Source organism: Schistocerca gregaria, chromosome 1 (assembly GCF_023897955.1).
Source record: "Schistocerca gregaria isolate iqSchGreg1 chromosome 1, iqSchGreg1.2, whole genome shotgun sequence".
NCBI lineage: Eukaryota > Metazoa > Arthropoda > Insecta > Orthoptera > Acrididae > Schistocerca > Schistocerca gregaria.
Genome location: NC_064920.1, coordinates 608335589 through 608359576, shown reverse-complemented (window position 1 = coordinate 608359576; position 23988 = coordinate 608335589). Strand labels below are relative to the sequence as shown.

At 38.6% G+C, this 23988-nt stretch overlaps 1 protein-coding gene across 3 annotated transcripts in view; it reads left to right on the top strand.

The window, feature by feature from the left end:
• Positions 1–23988, top strand: part of LOC126358586 (multiple inositol polyphosphate phosphatase 1) — a 208564-nt gene that overhangs the window by 32819 nt on the left and 151757 nt on the right. Inside the window, exons 2-3 of one of the 3 annotated variants that reach the window (XM_050007562.1) lie at positions 4459–4588; positions 4676–4857. The exons of 1 other annotated variant lie outside the window; for it this stretch is intronic. The gene's annotated coding sequence lies outside the window, so the exon portion shown is untranslated. The remainder of the gene's footprint in view (positions 1–4458; positions 4589–4675; positions 4858–23988) is intronic. One more of the 3 variants, XM_050007563.1, reaches the window with a different exon arrangement.

The window sequence follows — 23988 nt, the reverse complement described above, 5'->3', positions numbered from 1 at the left end:
AAGATTCTGATTAATGTTATTTTATTCCAGAATCTAGTTCTTTTTGTCTCACATATCCAGCTGTTAACTAACCACATCCAGTCCTCTCTTGCAATTCCCTTTACTGTCAGGAACTGCTGTGTCCCCATTCCTCCTCATTTGGCCATTAGGGGCCACCCGGCCTGCTAATATGACAGCAGTTCTGTGTGCAGCGTGCTGGTTACGCCCCTGTAGGAAGTTATGTCTATATAGGCACAAGGCTGCACCGGCCACTTGTGTATTGGTAATTGTAATGTACACTGTCTTCCATGTGTGCCTCCGTTTGTGCAGTACATTGCGGTGTTCAATATACCAATTTGATGCAGTAAGTATGCCAAATTTTTCAAACAGCTCTTTACAATGTGTCCGACTTCTACTTCTACTTATTATTCTAAGTACCATTTTCTGCAGTGTAAAAGCCGTGCCCATGTTTAGTGCCTTTGATCACCAGAAAAGAATCCCATAGCTAATAATTGAGTATACGTAGGCATAGTATGTTGCCAAGACACTGCCTGTTACAAACTGATGCTGAAACAAAACTGTTATTCATTAAAAAGGTAGTATTTGTTTATGTAACTCATTAGTTTCCGTTTCACGATTTATTCACTTATTTTTGTGAAGGAAGACAATGGTGAAACTGGTCTTTTAGTTTTTCATGCTTTCTACAGTACCATTCTTTACTGAGAGCATAACGTAAGAATGCTTTAGTGGCCCTAAGAAAATACATGAACTAAATAACCCATTATATTTGTTAATGGAGCTTCTATGTTATCTGTGCATACTTTCATGACAGAGATAGGAACCTCATCTGTTGCTGCTGACTTCTTATTTTGTAATTGTTGTGATGTCTTCCAGACTTCAAGCTCTGTTGTGAGACACATCATCACTGTGGTTGCTATTTTAGGAAAATTTTGCTGTGGCCTCTCTGCAATATCAGAGCAACAGTTGTTTAAAAAATTTGCTGGTTCCAGAGGGTTTTCTATTATTCTAGACCCCATGTTTGATTTATATGTTGTTATAATTGTCTACCTTTTCCAGTTTCTTGTTTTATAACATCCCACAGAAAAAAATGAGTGGGACCTTTTTTAGCAAGTTACAGTTTTTCAATTATTTAAGAAATACATACAAAAGTGTCCTTAAAATGCAAACTCAACCCCAATGTCTCCTCTCCTCTCTTAGTCCTAGGATTTTTAGTATCTGTTCATGGCATTCACTGCTGCCAATGTACAAAAAATTGTGAGAATAATCTGTATCACTTTAGGCAGTTGAGTTACTTTCATAGTCTGGGATGTTACAGAATTTAGTATACGTTAAAATTCAAGAGTAAGTACGAAACACTTTATTTTTTGTTTTCTCCAAAAAAAATTCATGGCCCGAGTTGCAGACCTCCACAGATGACACTGCAAATACCATTTTAAAGATGTGAATTTTGGAAATTTTTTTAAATGCCTTTGTCTCTGTAACAGTTCTAGATATTTTGTTAGAGTTTTTTTTATTTGAAAGATAATTGCTTTATGATTGCAATGGTATCCTCTGTTGGACATATCTGTCAAAGTTTTTTACTGTTGCCTGTTGAATTTTTTTATTTTATTTTCTTTTTCTTTTTCAAAAATGCTGATCCAGAAAATTTAGATTTTTTTTCTGTTGATTAGTACCATGTAAAGGAGAGCTTCAAGGTTTAAGTTGGACAGGTTTTTTTAACTTTCAAGGGTTATGTATGTCTACAGTGTTTATTTCTGTTGCTCTTGTTGCAGTTATTTCTTATAACTTTCTTTGTTGCAGATATTTCTTACACTTCATTGTTTATTGTCAGTTTCTTTGTAATGGTTGTTCATTGCTGGTTTCTGTATTGTAGTTGTTTAGTGCTAATTTGTTTAATGAAGAGGCTTTTAAGAAATCTGAGACCATCCAGTGAGTTCTGTGTTTTAGTGAGGAATTTTTCAGTTGACACAGTTGCAGTGGGTTTTGTGGAAAAAAGCTATTTGAAATATCTTCTGACGGGGGCCACAGGAGAGTGAAGTGTGCTGTCTATATGCATATTCATAGAAGAGTGATATATAAGATAAACAAAAAAAAAAGGCAGACTTTGCTCAGGTTGGGAATAAGTGTTCTCATTTGAAGACTCTGTTTCGAAGTGAAGATGTTTCCAGTGACAACTTTTTGGGTGCTAAATGTTTTGACATATTAACAACAAGGTAGGTGTTAGCCTTGTTAAGAAACAGTGGTCAGTAAAGTCGAGTCATAAGCTCTATGCATGAAGAAAGTGCAGAGAAATTAGTGAAGCTATGGATGAGTACACTAGAGCAAAAGTGACCATACTCTTCTAAGTAGACATTCCATCTTCAGAAGAAAATGAACCAAAGCACTCTTGCACCTCTTGCCAGGAATTTTTCACAAATATCAATTCAGCTGTTGAATATTGTGCACTCTACAGTGAAAAGATGCAAGTTTTAACTATTATTCTAGAGACATTTTCAAAGAAAACAGTTTTGTACCACATTCCATCAGTATCGAAGTACGTGGTAGACAAATCAAGAACTGCGGGGTCTGTAAAAGGAGTCTTTGGAAGACCAGATCCCCATTATGGTCATCCTTTAGAAGCGGCTCAAGTTCAAATAGTGCAGTCATTTTATGTGGAAGACAAATGGGACTGTTCTCCCCAGAGTGGCAACAAAAAAAAAGACACTATAACTGTAACAGTTGAAGGTCAAAAAGTTGTGAAAGTGGACAGGTACATGAATCGCAGTATTAAAGAAACTTTTGCAATTTATAAGAGCAACTATACAACTTCACATATTGTAAGATAAGAATTTTATGCACTACAACCTGTGGATAGTTCCACACCCTCTTAGAGATGTCTGTTTATGTGTGTACTGCACCAATTTTGAACTTGGTGTGGTAACTTTGAAGAAGTTACTGGAGTACGTGACATATGACACATTGGTTGGGCGTGTGATGTCATCAGTAGTCTGTGATGTAAAGTGAAACATTTTGTTTAAAAAATGTGGTGACTGCCCTGGAAAGGGAGGGCTGTCTTTACAGATACTTGGCCGGAAGACATAGCAGATAACTGTGCCGAAATTGCATATGCGACATGGGAGGAAAATAAACTTGTTAAGAAAACTGCTGCCTTTCACGGTTTCATTGATGAACTTGGTAACTGGTCTGTGAAACCAGTAACACAGCAGTATCTGAAGAAATTGCAACAACCCATTGCAGAAGTGAAAGGGTGTGTACAAGCTGATGATCTATGTTTAGTGCTTCACTGTGGTTTTTCTGAGAACTGGTCTGTAATTAGCCCACAAGAAGTACAAGGGTATCATTGGAGTAATGACCAGGTTTCAATTTTTACAGGAGTGACATATTTTCATAACAAGACCTCAAGTGTTGCAGTCATAAGTGATGACACAGGACATAACTCAGCTCATGCTATGCTAGCAATGCACACAATTCTTCAACTGCAAACAGGGGCAGAGAAGATCATCATTATTTCTGACGGTGCTCTTAGTCGTTTTAAAAATTGTTACCAGCTGTTTGTATTGAGTAAGTCGCTTGTGCCAACTGACTGCGTATACAGTGCTACTGATCACAGGAAGGGGCCTTGTGATGGCGTAGGAGGCCTGCTGAAATTACCAAACGTAATCTTTTCAGACCGAATACAGCTATCATTCAGAATACTGAGGATTTTACGAGAGTCATGAAATCCCATCTACAGCCCTAATTTTTTTGTTCAAAGACAAAAATCAACGAATTCCATGAGCAGAAAAAAGAAGAATGGTCCAAACAAACTACTACTGTGAAAGGAATTCAGAAGACACATTTTTGGACTGAAAGTGATGGGCGAACACTTATTGCATGCACTTTAAAGAGCAAGAAACAGCAGATTCACAACCTGAGAAGGGGGGTGTTTGTGGAGTGTGTGTGTGACTGTGACTGGTGGATTACAAAGATTGTAGACACTAGTTAAGAGTTAAATGAAATTGTAGTGAACTTCATGCTAACACATCGACCAACCACTGTAGATAGGTTTCGAGCTGAAGGACAGCAACAATGCCATCAGTGCTGAATTCCTGTTCACAAGGTTTCCAGTTTCTATTGGTTCAACACAAAGGCATCACTTTATATCAAAGGAAGATACTGAAGCAGTTCGACAAATTTTTAGTTCATTGACTGGCTAATTTCAGTACAAAATAGAGTGCACAGAAGTTGTATAAATTCAAACCTTTGTCTTTAGACCTTTCACAGACATTTTGGAACCATTTAAAATGCTTGAAAAATAAGTCTCATCTTTAAAACTAAAATTATATTAAATAAGGCTAGGTTTTGATTTTTATGAGCATGTTACGTAGAATGTGGTAATGTAACAGGTATTATATTTGGGAAATGTTTCAATTGTTTATAAAAACTGTTCAACCTAAAAGTGGAAGCTCTCCTTTTCAGGGAATGTAGAACTATATGGAACTAATCAACAGAAAAAAAAATCATAATTTTATGGATTGGCGTTTTTGGAAAAAAAATCCATGAATTTTTAAAAAATGTACAGAATGCTATAGTAAAAGAACTTTGACAGGTAAGTCCAAATGGAGGATTTCTTTGTAATCATAAAGCAATTATCTTTCAAATAAAAAAAACAACAAAATACCTAAAACTGTTCCAGGGATATGGCAATTTAAAATTTTTTCAAAATTAGCATCTTCAAAATGGTATGCGCGGTGTCATCTTTGGAGGGCTGTATCTTGGAGCAGAAATTTTTTAGGAGAAAACAAAAAAAATATGTGTTCCTTAATTAGGCCTTAATTTTAACATAAGCTCAATTCAATAACATCTGAGACTATGAAGGTAAGATTTTTTCCTAGTCTGCCTGAAATGATGTGGACTATGCCTGTGACTACGTGAATTATCTCCTAAATTCAACTTTTGTGTTCTTTATTGACTGGGTTATTATGCCCCACCATCTTAGTTGGCTGTTTCATTAACATTAGTAATTAAAATGTCCCTGTGATGGTAATGAAAGGATAAAGACTTTGGTAAGAGTTATGCAAAAACTGATTACATTTACATTTCAATAAAAACAGCCCTTACAACCACAGTAGTTTTGTAGTAAAAAGAGCAGACAACGAAAATATTTTAATTGTTAATTTTATGCTGTTGAAATTTGCACAGTTGCGAGGAAAAATTTACACAAACGTCGCTGCTGAAGTGCACAACCAAACCAGCAGTGAGTTTGCCCAGACGGTGTAGGTCAGATAAGGTTGAATCTGAGAAATGATTCATCTACTTGCAAATTTTTGCACAGTGGTAGAGGGGGACTGCGATGAACAACAAACCAAAAATCCTGATCGGGGAAGGGGAGGGGGAAAGTGCATATGAAGGATACTTGGATACTTTTGTATGTGTTTCTTGAATTACTCAACAACTGCAGCCTGTAGTGAAAATGTGTCTCAGTAAAAAAATAAATTACATTAAATTTACTACAAAAAATGTACCCCCTACATATTTTTTCATACTTATGATAGTAATCTACATGGGGTAGGCAAAATATTGTGAACAGTGGTAGTAATGGGATAGTTTTGTTTGAAGGTCAACAGTAGAAGTAAGGCATGTGTCGTGTTGGACTGTGCGTGTTCAGTACGGACTAAGCATCAGTGCAGGATGTTAACAAGGAGTACACAATTCGTATTTGCATTCAGAGGCCGAGGTCAACTTGCAATGAAAGACATAACAGAGTTCCAAAGAGGGCAGGTTGTGCAGGCCTGATTAGCTGGAGCATCAATAACCAAGACAGCCAACTTATTGAATGTTTCAAGAGCGACTGTTTCAACAGTCATGACAGCCTACACAAAACATGGAAAGATATCATCGTGTAAACGTAATAGTGGGCTCAAATCAAAACTAAATGACAGAGAGAATCATACACTAACACAAATTGTCAAAAATTACAGTGGCTATAGTGACTGCAAAGCTCAATGGCCATCTTCGAAACCCCGTATCTATTGACACCGTGTGCCAACAGCTCTGTAAAGTGAATATTCCTGGACAAGCTGCTATACTGAAACCATTACTGAGAACAACCAACACAATGAAGCATAAAACATGGTGTCATGAGCATAAATCCTGGAGGGCTGATCAGTGGAAACACATCGTATGGTCTGACAAGTCGATGTTTCCGTTATTTTCAACTTTGGGACGGGTTTATGTCTGGAGAACACCAAAATAAGCCTACAATCATGACTGCATGATTCCAACAGGTGTAAGTGTGATGTGGGCAGCCATTTCATAGTATACTGCTGGTCCCATAATTACTCTCAAAGGCCGTATTACAGCCAACGATTATATGTGAACAGTTTACGTGATCAGGTGCACCCCATGATTCAAATGTTGTTCCCCAACAATAATGCCTTATGGCAGGATGAGAATGCACCCATTCACAGAGCCAGAACAGTACAATCGTGGTATGAGGAGTGCGCAACTGAACTGCTACGTCTTCCCTTGCCAGCACATTCCCCAAACTTGAACGTTATCAAACCATTGTGGACGATATTGAAGTGCAGACTGCGGAGCAGATTTCCGCCTCCCTCATCACTACTGGGGTTAGAAAAGGTTCTGATCAAAGAGTGGTGTAACATTCCACTGGAGACTCTCCAGTCATTATATGCCAGTATTCCAAGAAGAATCGCAGGTCTATTACAGGCAAATGGGGTTCCAATCCCTTATTAATAAACCATACCCAAGCAAGTACAGGTGCTCACAATGTTTTGCCTGTACCCTGTATGAACTGTGGATTAGTGTAGTACTTTCAAAATACAAGCAATTATCCATCCATTTTCCTTAGCAGCAGCTGTATAAATGTCTGCTTTTGGAATCTTCTCCTCAAAAATTAATTTAAAGAATGTGCAGAATTTAGAGAGCCTAGCATCTACATTATGTTCCATATATAGTTCATCCAAGTTTGATTTGCTGATGCCCAAAAAAAATTACACATTTTACATTCCGAGAAGACTCTTTTGTACAACTGCAGTTTTCCACATTTTTCCAACTTTAGGTCTTTAGCTTTATCATCAGTAATGATCCAAAAGGCCAAAATATCTAATAAATACTTACAATTTTCCATATCAATATCTGTAGCTAAATGGTCTAAAACTGACACTCAGCTGTTTGATTCCCTTGTAGCAGTGTTCACCATTTATGCCATGCCAAAAGTGCTCAAAACATTTAGGAACTTATCACAAAATTCACCGTCATGTCTTTATGTATTATTATGTTAGTTTTGCAGGTTGAGACTCTTTCCTGGACTTAAGTTAATTTGTTATAGAAAATGTTAACAATACTAGCAGGTGAACAGTACATACCAGGTGGAGAAGCAGGAAACTGGAATTTCCGTATAGATGGTGCTAGCCATCAGTGTAGGGCCTTTGAGACCACGTCTACAGTGCCAGTTGCTTCATATAATGGCTCACAATGAATGTCAACACACAGTAACCCAAGTTCTGCACTTCGGTATATGTTTCAAACCTGTAAACATGCGGACAATATTGGTTTTCTGTTATAATTTCGAGATAACTGCTACAGAATCACATTGAATGGTTGCCGAAGCTCTCGATGAACATGCTCTTGAGGAAACAGTGTGTTTTGAGTGGTTCAAAAAATTCAAAAATGGTGATTTTGACATGAGAAATGATGAGTACAGGAAACCACCGAAAAAGTGTGAAGACAACGAATTGCATGCCTTATTGGATGAAGGTTATACTCAAACTCAACAGGAACTTGGGGAACAATTGAATGTGAAGCAGAAAGCCATTTCTCTTTGGTTAAAAGCTATGGGTAAAGTGCAGAAAGTGGGAAAATGGGTTCCGCATGAACTGAATGAAAGGCAGCAAGCAAATTGAAAGACCCCTTGTGAAACGCTGCTCGCCAGATACAAAAGAAAGTCATCTCTCCATCGAATAGTGACAGGTTATGATAAATCAATATTTTTGAGAATCCTAAGCATCGTAAATCATCGGTGAATCCAGACAAACCATCAGCATCCACTCCAAGACTAAATTACTTTGGAAAGAAGACTATGCTCTGTGTTTGGTGGGATCAGAAGGGTGTCATCTGTTATGAGCTGCTAAAACCTGGTGCAACCGTTAACACTGATAGTCACCAACAGCAAATGATCGGTTTAAATCAATTATTATGTGAAAAATGACCAGGATATGGTAAAAGGCAACACAAAGTCATAGTTCTCCATGATAACGCCCCCTCACACACAGCAAAATGGACACGGAAATACTTGAGACACTCGGTTGGGAAATATAAGGGCATGTGATTTATTCTCCAGACTTGGCTCCATCCGATTATCATCTGTTTGCACCACTGGGAGAACCTGACACTGAACAACACTTCTATTCGTACGAAAATTTTGGAAAATGGCTTGCTGACTGGTTCACTTCGAAAGAAGAACTGTATTTTGGTATGGCATTCATAGCCTGCTGGAGAGGTGGGAGAAATGTATAAATAGTGATGGAGATTATTTTGAATAAAATATTGTTTATCAGTTTTAAAATACAGACATGTAATTATTGCAACCAAATTCCGGTTTCATACTTCTACCCCTTTTACACACAGAATGATTAACTTCTTTTTAATATCCAACTTTATTAGTTCAACATTTGACATTTCAAAATGTTTATCTACAGTAATCATGATCAGATCTTCTCTAACTTTCAGATGTGTGTGTGCCACCTCTGATGTTAAAAATTGATACCCACCATTTAAGATAGTTCTACAGTGGCAACTTGCACATTCATATGTTGATACCACTATATGCAGTAATTCATCATCTCTATATCAGTGCTCTGTACTCAAAGACTGCAATTCAGGTTCAAATTGCTGTACTTTATTTTCATGGAAACACATTTTGATGAATAATAGAGAATTCTGAGCAATCTCCATGGTGTTTGTACCCTCCACTGCAATAAGTTCTGTTTTTTTTAATATATGAGGAAGAAATCTCAAAGCTTGTCCTGAAAAAAAGTCTAGTTGAGTGATCGGATTTTATAAGGAACAACATGATAAGTGTTAAAATAAAACATCCTAAGTAAAATTTGTTGGTATCTAATTGAATAACGAGTTAAAAATTTGTTGTCTACATACAGGTAAGCCAACCAAGAAATTCAGTTCAGCATGCTTTGCCTTCAGAAGCATCTCTCATTGTTTTCATCTGAAGACACTTGAGACTGTTGACTCATTTTACGTTTTTTCACTCTGTGTTATCTTCTGGGGAAGTGCAACAAAAGTAAATAAAATGTTTATTCAATAGTAATGAGTAGAAAAAAATATTGTGTAAAGTGTATAACTGTGCACCTTGTGAAAACATTTTTGCTGATATGAAGAATAGAATAATTAGTGCTGGAGAGATCCTCTGTGGTACACAGTCACTGTAAAGAAACTTATAAAGAAAGAGAGATTACTGCATAATAGATATAAAACAAAGCATAGATCTGTAGATAGAGAATGTTGATTGAAATGCATTTGGATGTCAAGAGAGCTATTTGTGAAGCCTTCAATGACTACCGTAGCAAAAATTTGTGAAAAGATTTTTGCCAAAGCCAAGAAATTCTGGAAATATTTAAAGTCTAAGATCCAGCCACTCATGGACAAGGCAGGAACTGAAATTGACAGTAGCAAAGCAAAAGTAGAAATTTGACTGCTTTCAAATGAACCTTTACAAAGAAATACCCAGGAGTATTGCCCCGACATTAGTGGCAATAGTGTTGAGTAACAGCTGAAATCTTTAAAATTGAACAAAGCCCCAGGGCCTGACGAAACTCTTGCCAGGCCCCGCAATATGGCTGAGTTAATTATAATCTATTGTTGAACCCATGATGGAGTCGGGAGGGCTGCTCAATAGCAGGAAGAAACCATAGGTCACACCTATCTACAGGAAGGGCAGCTGAAGTGATCCACAAAACTACCATCCAGTATCCTCAACATCCATTTCTTGTAGAACACATTCTGAGCTCAAGCATAATGAAGTATCTCAAACAGAATGACCTCCTCCATTCCAACCAGCAAGGATTTCAGAGACATAGATAACGTGAAACACATCTCTAACTTTTCTCACATGACATTCTGAAAGCCATGGATCAAGGCAGTCATATGCAGTATTTCTTGATTTTCAAAAAAAATGTTTGCCTCGGTACCACAACTATGCTTATTGTCGAAAGTACAACAGTAAGGGGTGTCGGATGAAATTTGTGACTGGATTGAGGATTCCTGTTTAGGAAGGATGCAACATGTTATCTTGCATGGAGGGCCATCATCAGATGTAGAAGTAACTTAGGTTGTGCCCCAGGGCATTGTGTTTGGGATCCTTGCTGTTCACGTAGTGTATTAATGACCCTGCAGATAATGTTAGTAGCAAAATCAGGCTTTTCGCAGATAATGCAGTTATCTATAATGAGCTACTGCCCGAAAGAAGCTGCATAAATATTCAGTCAGTCCTTGATATGATTTCAAAGAGGTGCAAAAATTGGCAGCTTGTGTTAAATGTTCAGAAGTGTAGAACTGACCACTTCACCCCCTCAAAAAAAAACCTCAAATATTATGGTTTCAGTAATCTTGCTGGTAACTGTATCTCATTCTACATAACTAATAAAAAAAATCTGTAGTTTCACGTCATTAAACTGGGCACCTTCCGAATAGAGAAGACTTGGCTGCAGATGTATCACAGGGATCAGTATTTTTTCCACAGTTGTTCTTATTAAGCACCCAGGAACATTGAAAATAGTACACCAACAGGGGAGCATCGGATCAAAATAATTCATTTGACATAATGATACAGATATAGATGCAGTTGATCACAAAATCAAGACAAGTAGACACATACAGTGAGTACAAGAAGGCAAATACAGTGCAACATTAATATGCATTGGACTACCTTTGCTGCAATAAATACCACAACATGGTCCAGCATCGAGTTGATTATATGTCTGATGTTGTCCTCAGGCAGATTGCCCCACAAATCTTGAACATCATTTAAGACTGATAATGCCTTTCAGCGTTCAGTCTGGAGCATAGTCCCCCTTATAAAATTCCTCCATGATCCCCTATTCCGTGCTAACATTGGTGCCTCTTCTGATGTTAAGCCTATTACTTCAAAATCATTCTTAACCGAATCCAGGTACCGTCTCCTGGGTTTGCCCTGACTCCTCCTACCCTCTACTGCTGAACCCATGAGTCTCTTGGGTAATCTTGCTTCTCCCATGCATGTAACATGACCCTCCTGCCCATCTACTAGTACCTGCAATCATCCTAACTACTTTCATATCCGTAACCTCAACCTTATTGATAAGGTACCCTGAATCCACCCAGCTTTAGCTCGCGTACAACAAAGTTGGTCGAAAGATTGAACGGTGCACAGATAACTTAGTCTTGGTACTGGCTTCCTTCTTGCAGAAGAGAGTAGATCATAGCTGAGCACTCACTGCATTAGCTTTGCTACACCTCGCTTCCAGTTCTTTCACTATGTTGCCATCCTGTGAGAATATGCATCCTAAGCACTTGAACAGCCACCTCCAAATCACTTATAGAGTGACACGGCAGTATCTGGTGTTTCAGAGGAGCTGGATCATAATGTAGGTAGTCTTGAGCAACTAGAGCTTTTTGCAGATGAGCTTTATCTTGCTGGACCAGTGCCCCAGGTAGACCATGTTGGAGAGGTTCGACATGGCATTGAATATTGTCATCAACAAAATGCTGACCTGTTAAGATTCCACATACCACAATTACGAGGGGGCAGCTATCATAGACTATAACCCCCCAGGCCATTACATCAGCTGTGTGGGTGGTGTGGTGCATGATAGCATGGGTGGAACTGTACTGTTCACGAGGTTGGTTCCACACCCAGATGCCTTTATCATCTACCTCCAAAACAAATTGGGATTCATCACAGAACACTACATTTTGCCAATCTTTGGCAGTCCACATTGTTCTATCTTGACACCACTGTAGGCAGGTATGCTAGTGTCTCAGTGTTAATGGTAGTATCCAACAAGGGTGCCTAGATTACAGGTTTCCATCTCAAGGTGTTTGGAAACTGTTTGTGGAAGAGCTGGCACCCTGAAATCTGCTAGTATCATTAAGTGAGTCACTGTAGGATCTCTGATGGCTTATTGCTGGCTCCTTCAGTCCTCTTGTGACGTCCTTTCACTCATCGCTCAAGGCCTGGTATGTTGCACGTGGGTGCCGTCTCCTGTCCACTGCTCCCAACATTGTCTTGACGAAACACACTGAACAATCAACTTAGCAAGCAACGTGGTGTGTCTGTCAGCCTGTAGATTTCATGCTGATGATTGGTCCCCTCTCAAACTGGCTTAACTGTGAGAAATGTCATCTAACACATCTACCTGGTGTTCTCGACGGACTAATGTCCTCCTTAAGTCGGGATGTGATCCTTACAGGAATGACTTGTTCACTATGCATTATTTAAATAGGGCCACCGGCCCAATTGCAGCACCACTGCAGGGTCTGTAGGCATGGACATTGGCATCAAATGTGGATCATTTGCTTACCGTAATTATTTGCAAAGTTTCATGTTTCTACCTTTCTTCCATCTGGGTGCACTATTAGTCCTTTTTTTAATAGAAGCCATATAGAAACTAAGTTACCCTATTATTTCCTCCCACAAACTATGGACCTTGCCGTGGGTGGGGTGGCTTGCGTGCTTCAGCGATACCATTGGTACAACCACAACAGAGGGGTAGCTGTTGAGAGGCCGGACAAACATGTGGTTCCAGAAGAGGGGCAGCAGCCTTCTCAGTAGTTACAGGGGCAACAGTCTGGATGATTGACTGATCTGGCCTTGGAACATCAACCAAATCAGTTTTGCTGCGCTGGTTCTGCAAATGGCTGAAAGCAAGGGGAAACTTCAGCCATAATTTTACCCGAGGGCATGCAGCTGTATTATGTGCTTAAATGAAGATGGCATCCAATTGGATAAAATATTCCAGAGATAAAATTGTCCCCTATTTGGATCTCCAGGTAGGGACTACTCGGAAGAATGTCGTTATCAGGAGAAACAAAACTGATGTTATACAGATTGGAGTGTGTAATGTCATATCCCTTAATCGGGCAGATAGGTTAGAAAATTTAAAAAGGGAAATGGATGTGTTAAAGTTAGATATAGTGGGAATTAGTGAAGTTCGGTGGCAGGAGGAACAGGACTTTTGGTCAGGTGAGTGCAGGGTTACAAATACAAAATCAACTAACTGCAGTAGGTTAAATGCAGGTAAGCTACTATGAACAACATAATGAACACATTATCGTGGTCAGGATAGACATGAAGCGCACACCCACTACAGTACTAAAAATTTATATCCCAACTAGCTCCACTGATCAAGAGATTGTATAAATGTATGATGAGATAAAAGAAATTATTCATATGGTTAAGGGAGATGAAAATTTAATTGTGATGGGGGCTGGAGTTCAATGGCAGAAAGAAGATGACAAGGAAAATTACAAGGGTTGGAACTTAAATAGTGGCAACTACACTACTGGCCATTAAAATTGCTACACCACAAAGATGACATGCTACAGATGTGAAATTTAACCAACAGGAAGATGATGCTGTGATATGCAAATGATTAGCTTTTCAAAGCATTCACACAAGGTTGGTACCTGTGGCGGCACGTACAACGTACTGACATGAGGAAAGTTTCCAACCGATTTCTCATACACAAACAGCAGTTGACCAGCTTTGCCTGGTGAAACGTCGTTGTGATGCCTCATGTAAGGAGGAGAAATGCGTACCATCATGTTTCTGACTTTGATAAAGGTCAGATTGTAGCCTATCATGATTGTGGTTTATCGTATCGCGACATTGCTGCTCGCGTTTCGAGATCCAATGACTGTTAGCAGAATATGGAATCGGTGGGTTCAGGAGGCTAATACGGAACGCCGTGCTGGATCCCAATGGCCTCGTATCACTAGCAGTCGAGATGACAGGCATTGTAAGACAACCACCATCTGCATGAACAGTTCGACGACATTTGCAGCAACATGGACTATCAGCTCAGACACATGGCTGCTGTTACCCTTGGTGCTGCATCACAGACAGGAGCACCTGCTATGGTGTACTCAAAAAATGTCACTTTTTCGGATGAATCCTGGTTCTGTTACAGCATCATGATGGTCGCATCCATGTTTGGCGACATCGCGGTGAATGCACATTGGAAGCGTGTATTCATCATTCTCATACTGGCGTATCACCCGGCCTGATGGTACGGGGTGGCATTGGTTACACGTCTCAGTCACTTCTTGTTCGCGTTGACAGCACTTTGAACAGTGGACATTACATTTCAGATGTGTTACGACCCGTGACTCTACCCCTCATTCGATCTCTGCGAAACCCTACATTTCAGCAGTATAATGCATGACCGCATGTTGCAGGTCCTGTGCAGGCCTTTCTGGATACAGAAAATGTTTAACTGCTGCTCTGGCCAGCACATTCTCCATATCTCTCACCAATTGAAAACGTCTTGTCAATGGTGGCCGAGCAACTGGCTCATCACAATACGCCAATCACTACTCTTAATGAACTGTGGCATCGTGTTGAAACTGCATGGGCAGCTGTACCTGTACATGCCTGCCAAGCTCTGTTTGACCCAATGCCCAGGTGTATCAAGGCCGTTATTACAGCCAGAGATGGTTGTTCTGGGTACTGATTTCTCAGGATCTATGCACCCAAATTGTGTGAAAATGTAATCACATGTCAGTTCTAGTATAATATATTTGTCCAATGAATACCCGTTTATCAGCTGCATTTCTTCTTGGTGCAGCAATTTTAATGGACAGTAGTGTATTTATTCACAACTGATCCAAAAGAGTTACATGTTTGCACCTGTTACTGTCCTTCAAAGTAGTCAGCAGCATTGTGTAGAACCCGTTGCCAGCGATGTGGAAGGCGTAGTAAACCGTTCGTAGAGCCTGTTCTGTTGACAGTGCAAATGGAACGGTCTACTGCTTGTCGAATCTCTGGAACAGTTCTGAAGTGAATGCCACAAACTTGTTCCTTCATCTTTGGAATCAAATCAACATCACAAGGACTTAATTCTGGGGTGTATGGTGGATGGTACAGTACTTCCCAGTCCCAAGGACCGAACATAGCAACCACAGCTTGCGCTGTGTGCACCCACGCATTGTCATGGGTTGCACAGAAAGTGTTGCAGCTTCTTTCACAAAGCTGGTCGCAGGTGATGCTCCAAAAATGAACAGTAATACAACTTAAGACCTTGTGACTTTGATTTGATTCCGAAGATGAAGGAACCACTTCATGGCATTCACTTCAGAAATGTTCCAGAGATTCGACAGGCAGTATACCGCTCCATTTGCACCATCAACAGAACAGGCTCTGCTAACTGTATACTACACCTCCCACATCACAGGCAACGGATTCTACACAAAGCTGGTAACTACTTTGAAGGACAGTAACAGGTGCAAACGTGTAACTCTTTTGTATCGGTTGTGAATAAATAGTTGCCACCACTTAAGTTCCAACCCTTGTAGTAAGTTAATATGGACTGGGGAAAAGGAATGAAAGAGGAAGCAGCCTGGTAGAATTTTGCACAGAGCATAATTTAATCATTGCTAATACTTTGTTTAAGAATCATGAAGGAAGGTTGCACAAGTGGAAGAGGCCTGGAGATACCAGAAGGTTTCAGATTGATTACGTAATAGCAAGACAGAGATTTCGGAACCAGATTTTAAATTGCAAAATATTTCCCGATGCTGGTGAGGGCTCTGACTACAGTTTACTGGATGTTGAACTGTAGATTAAAACTGGAGTAAATGCAAAAAGCTAGAAAATTGAGTTCACATAGTAAACCAGTCCTAAGCAAAGAAGGGAAAGCTGAAAGATGGAAGAAGTCAACGCAATGGAGATGAACTTGAAAGCAATATTACAGAAAGGGAAGGGGATGTAGATGAAGGTGTGATTGGGGATGTGATTCTGCGAAAAGAATTTGACAAATATCCGAAAGATCTAAGTTGAAACAAGACCCCAGGAGTAGATGACATTCCTTCAGAATTGCTGATAACTTGGGAGAGCCAGCGAAGACAAAAGTCATCCATTGGTGTGCAAGATGTATGAGACAGGCAAAATACCCCCAGACTTCAGGATGAATACAATAACTACAATTCCAAAGAAAGCAAATGCAGGCAGGCATGGATATTTCTGAACTAGCAGTTTAATGAGTTATGGATGCAAGATTGTTTGTTAGAATGAGGAAGGAGAGGAAATGTGGTCATCACACAAATTATGGAAGATCATGACGATTCCAAATTTATATAAAAATTTCGTGCTAAGACTTTTCAGTCTCATGCTTCAGAAGCTAGAGCGTATGAATGAAATGTGAAACTATTTCCTAACATGAAACTTTTTGCTTGTAGTAGGCCTAATAAGCATTTGATATTTCTACTTCGTGTTTATATTCTGTCGTGTTATAAAAATGATCATTTATGCCAAAACAGTGTCGTTTATTTGGTGTGTGTTACAATTGCTGCAATATTAGGCAGACCTATTTCGTGTATCTAGCAGACACTGACAAAATAGGCACAATCAGATCGAGAAACCACGCCAGTCTTGGGGTATTATTCGTATTAATAGCTTTTTCAGTATTATGATGGGTCCACACTGAGCGCGCCGCGCCGTGCTGCGCCGCGCTGCTGCAGCCCGCGCACAGCTGAAACAGAGAGAAGTGCTCTGTCCGCGGCCCGCTGCGCCGCTCCGAGGCGCGCCTATGTTCCAGTTGGAGCGTGCGCGTGGTCTCAAGATGGAGCGAGCCGAAGCCCGGTCTAAACTGAGCGTGCGCAAACGCGCCACTTCCTTTGATGTACCGACAACAGCCGGTAGACTGCGCAGCGCGGCACGGCGCGCTCAGTGTAGACCCGCCTTTAGACGACGACATTTGGTTTTTTCGTGTAGCAAAATGTTTGACGAACTTTGAGCTAATAGATTCTTTCCTAAAAGGAAAGTACGTCATGTAAAGCTGTACTAAGGTTAATGAGATAAGCAGTGCACGGACTTGCGGATTGAAGAAATGTGCACTGTCTTGCTTGTCTATTGTCTTATCCTGTAGTTCATTTTATGTCACACAAAACATCAAGTTATTAGCTACCAGGCAATAAAGAGTGCAAGTTTTCTGAAGAGTTCCTGCTCTCCCGGTTACAAATAATCCCATCCAGTATTTATTGTGAGTTTTTAAAACGGGCTATGTTGTCAAACCGGCTGACTGGGAGCAGTAGAGGCACCACAGGACATTTTAATTTCCACTGTTCTGAATGTAGTTTGATGGCATCCATTACAAAATGTTACACGTTTGAGTTCCACAGAGCGAAATAAAGTGACGTGCGATTCATGAAGTTCCACCGATCTCGAAGGTATGCCATTGTCAGAAGCGTGCTGTAAAAGGTATAATGTGCGTGAATTGCAGAACTGTGTACCATTTTAACTGCGTAAACATCAATCCGAATCTAAAGACATGGCTTTGTTCGCAATGTATCGATGCAAATCTTGCTCTCAGTATACACAAGAGAGACAGTAAAGACGACGTAATTGCAGTGCTTTTAAGTGAAATGTGCGCTTTACATAACAGATATGAGGAACTAGAGAAGAAAAACAGCCAATATAAGAAACGCTTATACAATGATGATGCTCTAAAAAGTCGATCTCCAGACTACTTAAGTTGTGCTAGCTGTGAGAACTTACATCCAGATGCAAACACCACAGCTGTAGAAAAATCTGAAGTGAACAATTTAGCCCAAGAAAAGTGTAAGAAGTCGCAGATGTTTGGTAAAAGTGAAGAAATAGTTATTTACTCTGACATTCGTGGACGAAATCTCTCAGAAATATTTCTTTATGAACTCAATGTGAAAGCATGTGGCTTTGTTAAACCTGGGGCACCCATGAAGGAAGTTATCAAAAGTATTGACCAGGAATATTTGGAAAACAAAAACAGAAGTATTGTGTTGATTGGGGGAGCCAATGATGTTTATAGTAATGAAGTAGCATCTGCTATCAGTAACCTGAAGCAAGTTTTACATTCTGCAAGAGAGAGCATTCTAATTGTAACTGGAATACCTCACAGACACGATCTGATGACTACTTCCGGCGTAAATTTCGAAATTAAAAAAGGCAAACAGGCAGTTTGCAAGATAACAGTCGATCAGCTATCAGTGTCAGTTGATTACCACTTCAAAAGCAATGGTGCTGTAAATACAACTCCTGCTAACATGCCAACAGAGAGAACAGTGACAGAAGCAGTAGGTCTACCTGAAAAGGTGAAGTCAACAAAAGCTACATTAACAGGAGCATCAGTCGCAGCGATGACAGAATCACCCAGGCAGCCAATAGTATCACCAGCAACCACAAATGAGAAGTCAACTACAACAGATAGAATAGTGTCTAGTGGAAGAAATGTAATGCCGCCTTCCCGTTTCAATGATTTTTTATGTGCAGACCTGAAGGAGAAAAAGCCAATACCCTAAACAATGTCAAATGTTTACTACCATATGACTTTAGGCAGACTCCTCTGGAATCTCAGTCAAGAAATAACAGCACTGATAAAGTAAAGAAGGTAGGGTTATCAATTTTTCATCAGAATGTGAGAACCCTCCCTAACAAAATAGACCAATTGCTTATCAACATTAATGTGAAAGACTGTATAAATAATGCCCAGATATTGTGCTTCACTGAGCACCATGTTACTAGCAACTGCATCGTGCCCTTTTTACCAAGTTACAACTTAGCAACCCAATACTGTAGAGTAAATAAAGAAATGGGGGGAGTGGCAATATATGTCAAGGAAAATTTTGACTACAAAGGAATTGACATTACGAAATACTGTATGGACCAACATTTTGAAGCATGTGCTACTGAAATAAAAACTAATCTCAATTCATTAATAGTCCTGGCTGTTTACAGGGCACCATCAGTAAATATAAAAATGTTTTTTAGTCTCATGGACCAGGTATTGTCAGTTTTATTTTCAAAAACAAAGGATATTGTAGCCTTAGGTGATTTTAATGTAGAGTGTATGACTGATAATAACAATAGAAGTAACTTCCAGAATGTGATGTCCACTTGTAATCTGAATTCAGTAATCAATTTTCCCACTAGAATCACACCAGATTCCCAAACTATGATAAACAATGTATTTTTAAATGTAAGTAGATACCAGAACGTTAATGTAAAACAGGTTATAAATGGTCTCACAGACCATGATGGTCAATTAATCACTCTTCACATTGTTAACCCTCTTGTTAAACTATCTCCCCAGTGGAAATGTATAAGAATAATGAACAAAGAGGCAAAAGAATCCTTCAACTGTAAGTTGCAGCTAATGGACTGGTCCTTTATTTACAACATTGATAATGCTAATGACAAATTTAACTATTTTATAAGTGATTTTTCTGCCCTTTTCGAAGAATCCTTTCCAAAGAAATGGGTCAAAAATATTAATCCAAATTCCGTAAGTTAGCCTCGGATCACAGAAGGTATTAAACAGTCATGCAGAACTAAGAGAGAAATTTATGCTAAAATCAGAACAACTAATGATACACAAAAATGGAATCATTATAGATTGTACTGTAAAATTTTAAAGAAAGTAATACAGAAGCCAAAAGTCCTTTTCTATAAGGAGAAAATAGATAAATCTAAGAATAAAGAAGAATGAAAACAATTTGGGACATTATAAAAAGTGAGACAAAGACAAAAACAAGTGTCACAGATGACCTAAAAATCAGGCATGGGGATAACTTAATATAAAATCAAAAAAGTATGGCTGAAATTTTTAACAAGTATTTCCTGTCAGTAACCCAACACATTGGCTGTAGGCCCTCTGTTGAGGAAGCTGTGACTTTGCGTCAGGATGCATACTCCAACATAATACCAGAAATGTACATTAATCCTATCACTGTAGAGGAAATTCAAAGAGTCACCTGGTCTTTAAAGTCTAAGAACTCTGCAGGAGTAGATAATGTATCCAATAATTTATTGAAATTTTCATGAAAATGGATTAGTGATATTATGTGCCATATTTTTGATGCTTCATTTCAACAAGGCCTTTTTCCTGAAAGACTCAAGTATGCCATTGTGAAGCCCCTACACAAGAAGGGTGATAGAGCTGAGCTCACTAACTACCGCCCTATTTCACTGTTAACAGCCTTCTCTAAAATTCTAGAAAAATTAATGCACAATAAAATTACTGAACACCTCACAATGAACAGACTTATCAACAAGAACCAGTGTGGCCTTCAAAGGGGCTGTTCAACTGAGGATGCAGTGTATGTACTTATAAAACAAGTACTTGAATGTCTAAATCAAAAATGATAGGAATTCGTGTTTTCTGCGACTTGTCATAGGCATTTGATTGTGTAGATCACCACATTCTCATGCAGAAAGCCACACTACTTGGAATAAGGGGTGTTGCAGGTAACTGGCTGCATTCTTATCTTCAGGAAAGAAAACAGAAGGTAATTTTAAACAGCTCAGATGAGTCAAGGGATACCTCTGCACAGTCTGAATGGACTTCTATTAGTTGTGGTGTACCTCAAAGCTCAATTCTGGGGCCACTGTTGTTTTTGATGTTTATAAATGACTTACCATTGTGTGCAAGCATGCCTTGCAAATTTACTCTTTTTGCTGACGATACCACCATCTTCATGAGTGGAAAATCAGATGTTAATTTTGAGGGGTCAGTTAACAACATACTCTCTGAAGTGATTAACTGGTTCAGTGTTAATGGTCTCTCTCTAAACTCAAGTAAGACAAGTTTTATCCAGTTCCATACAAAAACAAAAAAGTGAGAGAAATAAATGTAATATGTGGAAACCAACCAATAGAAAGAATGGATGTGTCTAAATTTCTTGGAGTACATATTGATAGCAAAATGAACTGGTCCATCCATGTACAACAGACCCTAAAAAAATTAAGCTCGGCTATGTACGCTATTAGAATGGTGTCTTCCATTGGAGATTTAACCACTATGAAGTCCGTATACTATGGCTATTTTCACTCCGTTATGTGTTACGGAATTTTCTTCTGGAGAAATTTAGCATTGGCAAAAAAAATTTTTGTGGCCCAGAAAGGGCTATTAGAATTATGTGCAGAGTACCACCTAGGACATCATGCCGTAACCTTTTCAAAAAGCTGCAAATAATGACCACTGTATCACAGTACATATATTCGCTGATGTGTTTTGTAATTAAGAACCCTGCATAATTTCCATCAAATAAGAACTATCACAAATATAATACAAGAGGGAAAGAAAATCCTCATTGTGAACTTAAGAACCTGACAGTTGTTCAGAGAGGTGTCAAATGGTCAGGAACAAAAATTTTTAATCATCTCCCTGACCAGATAAAATGTTTAAGAGAAAATGAATCTCTTTTTAAAACAAAACTAAAGGAATATTTGTTAAATATGTCTGAAGAGTTTTATGATGCAAAAAGGGAAATAGCATTTAGATGAGAATTATCCATCTTGTTAACAAAGAAATGTGCTTGCAATTTTTCTCCAAATTAAAACATGAAATTTTGTATTAACACTCAAAGAAATCTGCTGTTACATGTACAATATCTGTTTTTCCTCTAAACTTTGTATTAACTGTATGCAGCTATGTAGAAATTTTTTATATATTTGTGAATACTGTTTTGTATCTTTTTGTATGTTTGACTTGTTCCACATCTCATGTGACTGCTCACAATACGAGATCTACCGAACATGAAATAAATAAATCTACCTCTACATCCATACTCCGCAAGCCACCTGACGGTGTGTGGCGGAGGGAATAAATAGAAGAATGCTGTGTGAAGAAGTGTGGCCCTGCACTTTGGCACGTGTAAGACCAAATAATATGTATTAGACTCCCAGAAAGATGTGCACTACAATATGGACATATTTTTGAAAAGTCAGTTTTTAAATTTTTGGCGTCCTACCTCAAACAATCGAGGGAGGAGGGGCGCCACTATCTAGTATTGCCCCAGTTCGGAAATATCTAAGATCCGGGGAAGATCTACAGAGCAGCTGTAAGTTGTAATGGGGAGGTGTGGGTAGTCTCACGTGACCCGTGTTTACGTTTAGTGATTTTGCCGTTTCCTTTCTGTTTATTGCTCTCACACCAAATGAAAACAAAATGGATTTCTGTGAGCGGGAGCTATCAAGTGAATTAAAATACATTCACATAACTGCGGAAGGCTAAAATATATTATAAGTTTCAGATTTTATTTTATTTCCCCTTTCTGACAGTCAAGCATTAATCGCATTGCGGAACAATGAAGAAGTTATTTTTGTCGATTTGCTAAAGAAATTTGGCTTTTATTAACTTTTCCGCTGAAACGACCAATTTATTTGAAACAGTTGTTAGTTTCAACTGGTCGCTGAATTTCAGGTGCACGTTTTCATCTTATAGCACATATGGCATTATGCCATAATAAAGAACCAAACATGAGATAATAAAGTACTGGTACTCCAATAAAATTTACCTCCGAATTTGGACATACGAATGTGCACTTTAATGAAATGAACCTATTTCTAATAGGTCCTGGGAAAATACTGTGAATGGCGGATTGAAAATTGTTACTTTCACAGTAAATTTCCTTTTATGCAAGATTATGTGCAAGAATGTACTATGAATTTCTTAAATCACAGAGCTTTTGAATCTCATTTAAAAATCAACTCTTTGAGGACGTCCATTTAGAATAATTTTGAGCCCAGATGATCTGACATTTATGTCTTTCTTAAAAATTTTACTGGTTCATTTTTGTGATGTATCTCAAAATGTAAAACGCGCAAAAAGTGGCAACATTGTATGTGAAAGCTTTTCTTTTCTTGTAGCAACACTACACATATTAATTTAAACCATTAACTTTTCCTATTTGTTAGTTCGCGTTGCTTAACAGTGGTGTTGCTACTGGCTGACTACATTATGTGTCCTATGTTCTGAATATCTGCTGTTGTCAGCTGGCGAGATCACGTGACGTGAGCTCTGACTGGCTTACAAAACCACATCGCAAACGGAAGGAGTGTATTTTCACCCGGAAGGAAGTGTACTTTTAACCGGGAATTCTGGGGAAAATTAGGGACTCCCCCCCCCTCCCTCTTTGTCCACGTCTACACCCTGATCAATTTTATTCTGTTTGGTGTCATTGGAAAGTAAAAGAATAGAGCTATAATATAAAAATTATTAAAAAGTGCTGGGTCTAAGCAACAAATGTTTGAAAATTTATAATTAATGTAATTTCTCACCAATATTTTTTGCAGATGTCAGGAATTTTTTTCAGCAGAATCACAAGTTTCACCATATGAATTTTTGTTTCAAACAATTTCTACTGTCATACTTTTCAACAAAAAATATCAGAAGGGTGTTTGTCCTCTATTGTTAGATCCTATACTTTTTCAATCATGCTGTATTAATTAATTGCTTCAAATAGCTAATCAACAATGCATGAAACAACAACAATGAAAAATTCAGTCTAGCAGCAACACTCACATGTAACACAGGCTGTCTTGATTTTGTGCTTATTATATAAGCAGCCATTCTGTCTGGTAAGTTATTTGAAAGTGCAGTTGAACCCCTCAATATGATAAAGTTCGGGAAATAGAACCCCTCAGTGTGAGATAGTGAAAAGGAGCGATTGAAATTAAAAAGAGAGAGAATTCATCCAATCCATGCATAGTTGCGCAGTAATTTATAACTGGGCAGACTTAATTTAACTTCCATAAGTGCAATGGGTTGCATTTTATCAATGTTTTACAGTGCCCTCCGATGTTGTATAATATTTATGAAATGACGCTAGACCAACCAATCATATTATAACCTACAAATATTGTTGCAGTATATGCTTTGTTTAATTGTGGCTTGTTATCAGATGTTTTAGTGAATTTTATTTATCAAGTATTATAATGAGTAAAAAAAATCACATATTTTA